Genomic DNA, 9,416 nt, shown 5'->3' with positions numbered 1-9,416 from the left:
AAAATGTCATGTCATGTCCTTTATTTCAGTCTCAGCACTTGTGCAAGTTGGGAAACAGAGCTGGTGATCAATAAATATGTGGGCCAATAAAGAGATTAGAGGAAACAGAAAGAGTGGGAGATGATGATGGCAGGAAAAATTAGCAGAGGGAAAGATTTGAATATTTCCTTGGATTCACAATATACATAGAGGGTTTGTTTGTTTGTTTGTTTGTTTGTTTTTCTATTTAAGCACTGGTTCTCAAACTTGAGCAGGTATGAAATTCATCTTGAGGGCTTGATAAAACATAGGCTGCTGGCCATCATCCTCATAGTTTATCAGCAGTAAATCCGAAGAGGTATCAAGAATTTACTTCGTCATCAAGTTCCTTTTTGATGCTGCTGCTACGCCTGGGGACCATTCATTGTATTTTATTTTCACTTCATCTTTTCCATCAGATTCATCAACGACATGAAACCTAGAAACCAAACAGATGTTTTAGAATTCCTACTTCTGGGATTGACGGATGCTCCAGAACTATAGCTCCTCCTATTCTGCCTGTTCCTGACCATGTACCTGGCTACTGTTCTGGGAAACCTGCTCATCATCCTGGCTGTCAGCTCTGACTTCCGCCTGCACACCCCTACGTATTTCTTCCCTCGCAATCCGTCCTTTACTGACATCTGTTTAAGTACTGTGTTGCTCCAGGGTTGAGGTACCAAGGTAAGGGATATGAGCCTCAGGCAATTGGAAAAAATGTGGGGAATCATAGGCAACTGCAACATAACTCTTTATTCTAGCAAGGTCAACACAGCTTTTTATTCCAGAAGGGGCACAGCCAGCCTCACAGGGTGGCATCTTTATATACACAGGTTAACAATAGTGGCACAATAGTGGCACGATGCCAAGTTACAGGAGCCTGCACATGTGTACTGGGCACATGGTTACATGAGAAAAGAAGTGCTGACTCACTTCCACTCAGAAGCTGCTAAGGGTGTCAGCTGGGAGCCTTACTGCAGCCATCTTTCTTTCTCTTCACAAGCACGATCACCATCCCAAAGGTGCTGGTAAACATACAAGCACAGGATCAGAGCACCATTTTTATAGGTTGCCTCACCCAGACTGGCCTTGTTGTGGTTTTGGGTGGATTTAACAATTTTCTCCTTGCGGCAATGCCTTATGACTGCTATATGGCCATTCGTCACCCCTTGAGGTATACAGTTATCATGAACCCTCGTCTCTGTGTTCTGCTCACTGTACCCTCACTGTTCCTTAGCTCTGTGGTTGCCCTGCTCCACAGTCTGATGGTGCTGCAGCTGTCCTTCTGCAAGACTGTGGTCATATTTAGAGACTAACTTCCACCTGACCCCATGGTAGGGTCGTGTCAATTTCTCCCTATAGGTCTATAGTGAAGTAAGGGAGCTGAGCTTTTATACACCTATTTAGTCATTAATGTGATTGTTCACTGGTAAATCATATTCTTTTGAGAAACATTTGCAGCTACCATACTCAGTTTCATTACCTATGAAATTTGCATAATTAGATTATACCAGTGGTTTGAGAAGATTGTGAGGTATTTGAACTTCATCAGTGAGGAAGCCTTCAGTTCTAATAAGAGAAGAATCTCTGACTCTAAAAGAACTCAAACAATAAAGACAATTAGCCTTCATAACAAAGATTTTAGAGATAAGAAATAAATAGGAACAGGGGAGTAGAGATTTATTTAATCCTCCATGTGTTGTCTTGTCCTAGGACTGGTTCTCCCCAGAGTTACCAGGTGGTAATGTCAGATGCAGATATTATAATAGGACGTGATTCCCATGGAAGAACTCTGATTGTCCTTCTTGGGGTCAGATGATTATGGATTTTCCATGGAGTCACCAGAAGATATTTCTGTAGTTGTAAATAGTGGCCCTCAAAATGATTTGCCCATATCCTATTTCCTCTAATTTATTAACATTATATGATAAATGGTGAATGCTACTTAGTTGGAATTTGGGTGCTTGTAGAGGATGACCTTAATCCATGTTATAAAGGTAGACCCTAAATATAATCAAGTGTATCTTTATTAGGTAGACTGAAGAAAAATGACACAGAGAAATGAAGGAAGTAAGGTAACTATGGCAACAGAAATTGAATCAATGCAGCCAGTATTAGATTTCCAATATTTGATCAATTTTTCCACCTGTTTTGAGATATATTTCTATATAACACATAAAATTAAGGTGTAATAATGTGTTAGTTTGACACATTTGTATATTAGAAAATGATTACCATCACAGAATTAGCTAAAATCTCCACCCTGTCACATAATTACCATTTCTTTTTGCAGTGAGAACATTTAAGATCTACTCTGTTACCAATATTTAAGTATATAATACAGCATTATTAGCTATACTCATAATGCTATACATTATTTTTATGTTGTTGTTACTATTATTATTATCACTATTATTTATGCCTACAGCACCTGGTCTTCCTAGGTGGTCTCCCATCCAAGTACTAACCAGGCCCTATGCTGCTTAGCTTCCGAGATCAGACATTGGGCTTGTTCAGGGTGGCATGGTCATAGACCACAGACTTTGTCTCCACTGGGGCATGAAACCAGGACCTTCTGTGTGTAAAGGAGACATGCTAACTGCTACACTATGGAAGCACGTCCATAATGCTGTACATTATATTCTCAGAACTTAATCTTATAACTGGAATTTTGTGCCCTTTAACCAACATCCCATTTCTCTCACCTCTCATGCCCTGGTAATCACCACTCCACTCTCTATTTCTATGAGTTTGGTTTTTTAAGATTCCACATATAAATAATATACAGTCTGACTTATTTCAGTTAGCATAATACCTTCAAGTTTTATCCAAGTTGTTACAAATAGCAGGATCTTCTTTCTTATAGCATCTTATATATACTATCTTCTTTATCCATTCATGTTTTGATGAACACTTACTTAAGTTATTTCCATAATTTCGGCTATTGTGATAATACTGCCATGCACATGGGCATACAGATATCTCTACAACATCCCAATTTCAGTTTCTTTGGATACATATACAGCAGTAGGATTCCTGGAATACATGCACATTATTATTTAATATGTGTCCAATGCCTCCTTGGTCCTCAATGAAATTTCGTATATATAGGTGAGGTTTTACTTGGTGCTATTTTTCTATCTGTTCCAGAACCAAACCAGTTAGTTGATATAGCTCCATATTATCTTGATATTTGGTAAGGCAAACACTGCATTTTGTTTTTATTTGTCATCAAGTGAAATAATCTTCCTCTATTGCTCTTTTATATAAATTTTAAAATCGGCTTCTCAAATACAATAAAATCTTGGATTTGCCTTAAATCTAAAAAGCTATTGTAGGAGAGGCAATTGACATCTCTATGATATTGTGTATATCTATCCAAAATTAACATATTCTTTCCATTTTTTAGACCTTTGTGTCCTTCCGAAGTAAAACGTTATTGATTTTTCCACAATGTTCTTTCACATCTTAGAATCCTTTCCAGACATTTATTTAATGTTTTGTTAGTGTCTTTTAGAAATTACACTTTCTAAATAAATTTTGCTTTGTAAATTCATGCAATTAATATTTGTATAGCATTTTGATTTCGGCAAACTCTCTGCATTCTATTGTTCTTTTTAATAAATTATCTATAGATTCTTGGCATTGTCTACCTGGATGTTAATATTACCTGTTAATGGTTGCATGTTTATTTCTTCTCAATGACTTAAACCCAAACTATGTTGTTTGTATAAAAGCAGCATTAGTAAGTGTCTGTTATATACTGTTCTTTATTTTAAAGAATGTTTTGAGTATTTGACCATTAAATATTTTATATACTGCAGATTATTTCTGAAATACCCTCTTTGGAGTTAAGTTAGATTATTCTACTCTTACATCACTATTTTTATCATTATGAAAGGATATTGTACTATATTCAAATGCTTTTCCTCCATTTCTTGAAAATAATCATATGTTTAGGTCTTTACTAAATAATGTGTCAAATCATAGTCAAGATTCTAATACACGCATTTATTCATTCATTCAACAAATATGAATTGAGAGTACATGGGGGCCAGGCTATTGAAACCATGTACAGAGAGAATACTTCCCTGAGAGAAGAAACAGGTGAGATAAAGAGAGATAAGTGTGAGATACTGTGATGTGACATCTCCAGGCTCTTTTATGAAAGAAGCAGTTATTATCCAGCTTCTAGGCATGCTGCTGGCAGATAGCCCTTTATTGTCAGCCCCCTTTGGGTCAACCTCTCAGAAGAGAACCAACACACCCAAAGTCACACCCCCTTCAGAGGGCTGCATGTAATGACTGATCGATCAGTGCAGTTGTTAAGACCCAGACTCCTTACCTCAAATTGGAAAAACTCGAAGGGACATTGTAGCTATAGAACTTCCTGCAGAGCCAGGGGAGTTTGACTTATACTCCACTTTCTCCCTGACCAATTCTATGTTCTTCCCTTTTCTTCCACAGGAACTAATTTGAGGCAAACTCCCCAATAAACTCATTCATGCTAATATTGGTTTCCACATCTCCCTCCCAGTGGGCTGATCTAATGCTGCATGAAAAATTTCAATTGAGAGATGGCTGTAGGGACTATGTAGACTATAGCTCTCCCTGATGGCAAGAATATGTAAAAGTGTTGCAAATTTACACAGGAGGGCAAGGAGGCTCTTGAGAAATTAACATTTTAATTAAAATTTGAAGAGGCATAAACAATGTGGTTAAGCAGAACAACAAAAAAAACACCCTTATATTCCTGAAGCAAAACTAAATATGGCAGAGGCTGGTATTCATTTATATTCTTTATTAGATTGGATTTTGTGAAATTTTTATTAGTAATTTTGTAGAAGTAAGAGTACCTGTGATTTCTTCTGCTAAACTTCTATGCTCTAGGCATCCATGTTGTACTGGCCTTAGAAAATGAGAGAGGGTATTCTTTTCCTTATATTTTCTAAAATAAACCATTAATCATTTTTTAGGGTTTTATTTATTATTTTTTCTTTCTCTTTTTAAGTTTTATTTATTTACTTTTAATTAATTTATTTTATGGCGACGTTGGTTAATGAAATCCAATAAGATTCATCTGTATATTTTAACAGTAAGGCATATGTATATTTACACTGTGCGTTAACCTCCCATAGTTAGATTTCTTTCAGTCACCACATATTTGACCTGTTTTACCCATCTACCTCGCCCCTCTCCTCTGGTGACCATGAGTCTATTGTCTATGTCCATGAGTCTCTGTTTATTTATCCTGTTCATGTGTTGTTTTTAGATTTATATCCCACATATAAGTGATAACATGTGATTTTTAACTTCGTCTGTCTGGCTTATTTTGCTTAGCATGATTATCTCGAGGTCCATCCATGTTGTCACAAAATGGCCGTATTTCATCTCTTCTTATGGCTGAGTAATATTCCATTGTATATATGTACCACAGCTTCTTTAGCCAATCTATCGTAGGACACTTCGGTTGCTTCCATGTCTTGGTCACTGTGAATAATGCTGCTATGAACATTGGTGTTCAAGTATCTTTATGGATATGATTTTTTAAGTCTTTAGGGTAAACACCCAGTAGAGAGAAAGCTGGATCATAATGGTGGATCAATTCTTAGTTTTTTGAGGAACCTCCATACTGTTTTCCATAGCAGCTGTACCAATTTGCAGTCCCAGTGTATGAGGGTTCTTTTTTCTCCACATCCTCTCCAGCATTTGTTATTATTTGTCCTGTTGATGATAGCTATTCTAACAGGGGTGAGATGGTATTTCGTCGTGGTTTTGATTCACATTTCTCTAATAGCCAGTGATGTTGAGCATCTTTTCGTATACTTGTTGGCCATTTGTATGTCCTCTAGGGAGAAGTGTGTGTTCAGGTCCTCTGCCCATTGTTTGATTGGACTGTTTGGTTTTTGTTGTTGTTACCGAGCTTTATGAGTTCTTGGTATATTTTGGATATTAGGCCGTTATCGGGGCATTGTTTGCAAATATATTTTCCCATTCGGATGTTTGTCTCTTTATCTTATTGACAATTTCTTTTGCTGAGCAGAAGCTTTTTAGTGTGATGTAGTCCCATTCATTTAATTTGCTTTTACTTCCTTTGCCTTTGAGGTCAAATTCATAAAATCCCCTGTAAGTTTAAGGTCTTTAGTCCTTGTTTTAAAGTCTATTTTGTTTTATATAAGTATTGCTACCCCAGGTTTTCTTGTTTTCATTTGCATAAAATATTTTTTTCATCTCTATACTTTCAGTTTTTCAATTTGAAGTGTGACTCTTAAAAACAGCATATGTATGGGTCTTGTTTTCTGATTCATGTAGCCACCCTCTACCTTATAATTGAAGCATTTAATGCATTTACATTAAAGTAACTGATATTACTTTAATATTGATAGAAATGTAGTTATTGCCATTTTATTATTCATATCTTTGCTCTTTTCTTCTTCTTTTTAAAGAAGTCCCTGCAACATTTCTTATGCCGATGTGGTGGTGATGAACTCCTCTAGCTTTTTCTTATCTGGAATAAAACAAGTTTTTATTAGAGATTGGAAGAAAACCTAACTGACACCTGGCTTGAATGGACAATTGTCCTGACAGGATTTGTCCTTGTCTGTAGTGGTTATCATTTTTCTTGGGCCCATAAATGCATAGAATGCTGCTGCACAGCTAGGCAGAGCCTCTTACATGATCTGTGTTCCTAACTGTTCTAGAAAGGACCTACCAGGAGCCTTTCCATGACTCAGGGTTTGTGGACATTGGCACAGACATATTTTCTGGTTAGGAATAGATACCAATGGGAATATGATCAGGGACCTTTCCTCCACACCCAAAACCATTACAGCTGTTGTTGCTAAGGCATCAGCTTCCCAGAAAAGGTCCTTGGGCTCTCTGATCAAAGTTGTTCTTGCTAGTAGAATAGCTCTTGATTATCTTCAGCTGAGCAGGGAGGTGTCTGTGCTGTGGCTAATACCACCTGCTGTCCCTGGATCAAGTATTCCGGGGAAGTTACATAAAATCAGCTACATAAAACTGAACAACCTAGGTGACTCCATCTTAGGTATAAGATCCCATCTTAGGCACAGGCCAGTTCCCGGAATAACCACAGATAGCGAGACAATCACCCCACCCTAGACACAGCCAATCAGACCAACTATGGAAAGTAACTCTCCAAATTCCCTGCCTTGTTCCTTGGCGCCATCAGCCAGCCAATCCTGCTAAAGGTCAAGCTTGTTGTACCAATCCTGTAACGCCAAGACATTGCTCCCCGTGCTTGCGTTTTTTTTCTTCAAATACCCCTGAAGCCTCATGTTCGGGCCGCCTCCTATTCACTGCTGTGTGGTGTGCTGGACTCGAGTCTGAAATAAACTCCCTCTTACTCTTGCATCGGTGTCAGCTTCTTGGCGGTTCATGGAGATAAGAGTCAGGGCATAACAAAACCAGTGGCTTAAAAGGATGACCCCTTCAATAGGGTGTTTTTTTTTTTTTCAATGGTTTGGGTCTTAGATATTATGGCTCCAAAGTGCCCTGCAAACACTGGGCATTATCTTGTTTATAGTTACCATAATAATCTCCCTGGAATTGTATTCTCTCAAAAGCTTTAAATGCATGTTTGCAGCTGCTAACTGCCAAGCAAATGATCTTCCAAAGATGGGAATGTCAAAGAAGGGACAAGAGAGTGACAAACTTCTGGATCATGCACCTGGAATTGTGACCTGTGACTGTCACATATTAAGCAAAAATGTCAAGAGAGCTCCAGGGAAGTTGCTGAGAGTGACTCTATCACTTTAATTTTTGATCACATCTCTCAATTAAATTGAGAGTATGAGCAAAAGGGGGAAACTGTTAAAGGAAAAGATTTGCAGGCCCAAAATGATATCACTAGTGCTAAAAGCTTATGATACCAAACCTAGATTTAATCTTCATTTAATTGTAGCTTCAACCTCTCCCAGAAACATATTCTTAATCAATGAGTCTGGAATTTTCTGGTCAAGCACCAATAAAGTAATCTGTCACTGTGGGCCTTCTCAATCCTCCATAGAAAGAAGAGGCAATCTGCATAATAAAAAACATTCCCTCTCTCATCTCCCAAAGAAAAGCTGTCCTGGACCAAGTATAATCCTGTCTTTCCCTTTGCTAATAGCTCTTTTGCCCCTCCTTCTTCCTATAAAAATCTTCCATTTTGCACACCTCCTGGGAATGCCCTTCCGGTTGCTATCTGGGATAAATTGCTTAATTAAAGCCAATTAGATCTTTCAGTTTACTTTGTTAATTTTTTTTTTAACAGTCATGAGGGGGAAGGCCAAAGCTTCTTTCTGAGGCTTCTAGGCCTTGGTTGTTTTCAGCTTGAAATAATTTGTATTCCAGAGTGGCACATCTTTGGGTGACTCATTCTGAACCTCTACGGTAATTAAAATGTATGGTTCAAGAGCTCAGTAAAAAATAGAACTAATGAAACACACACATATATGAAGATTTTATTCAGGACATAATCATTGAATGATTTACTTATGACAATATGACACTGCAGAAAAAAGATGGTGCCACTCAATAAAAATAATCTTGAACTCTTAAAAATATTTGGTTTGTAGTATTCAAAGGACTTAGTCAATACAAATTGCTTAGCAGAGAATTTGTTTATTGAGTGTGAAGTCGTTCCTATGTAAGATTATCAGGATAGTTGGTGGAGGAAACAAGGCCTTAATTTGACAAATTCCTTACCTTTCCAAATTCATGACAGCTGATTGCCTCACTCGCCCTGAGAGACCAAGAAAATATGCTTTTCTATTTAACTCTTAAAATATAACTCTCTATCTTTATCTATCTATGTCTATATCTATATCTATAATCTAAGGTGTATAAGTATACATACAAGATAAAATTATTCATATGGTAAAGCTAATTAACATATCCATCTCTGCACATAGTTGTGTGGGGGGGGGGCGGGGTAAGAGCACCTGAAATCAAGGCTGAGGCTAGTCGTCTGTCTATAAAGATTAATTCCTTCCAAAACTCTATCCTCCTTCTGTCACTAACATTCTCCTAAGAACATTCCCCTCAAACTCACTATACAAAGAATCCTTTATTTAGGTTCTGCTTTAATGAAATCTGACTGAAAAACCGACCTCAGAAAGTTCACATAAATTGTGAAAAATCCCAATGTTAGAGAAGACCTAAATTGATTTTCAAACCAAAGTTGAACAAACTTTAGTTATTATGGCAAGAGAACTTGGTGAAGGAAGAGTGAGACATTCTGACTCACCCAGTGTTCCCCTTAATTTGACTCATGTAAAACTCATGTCCTCCCCCAAAAAAAATTTTAATAAAAAAAACAAAGCAAAACAAAAACAAACAAAAAAACATGACCAAGGCAGATGATCCAATAACCAAAGGGAAAAAAAATATGTTCT

General features: G+C 37.3%; 1 pseudogene; it reads left to right on the top strand.

Moving 5' to 3' along the window:
* The first annotated feature begins 429 nt into the window (after positions 1-429).
* Positions 430-1,334, top strand: LOC107515057 (annotated as a pseudogene).
* The last annotated feature ends 8,082 nt before the right edge of the window (positions 1,335-9,416 follow it).

The sequence above is a fragment of the Rousettus aegyptiacus genome, unplaced genomic scaffold (genome assembly GCF_014176215.1).
Source record: "Rousettus aegyptiacus isolate mRouAeg1 unplaced genomic scaffold, mRouAeg1.p scaffold_m13_p_16, whole genome shotgun sequence".
Taxonomy (NCBI): domain Eukaryota; kingdom Metazoa; phylum Chordata; class Mammalia; order Chiroptera; family Pteropodidae; genus Rousettus; species Rousettus aegyptiacus.
Note: the sequence above shows the minus strand (reverse complement) of the source record. Positions and strands in the feature narration are given on the sequence as shown.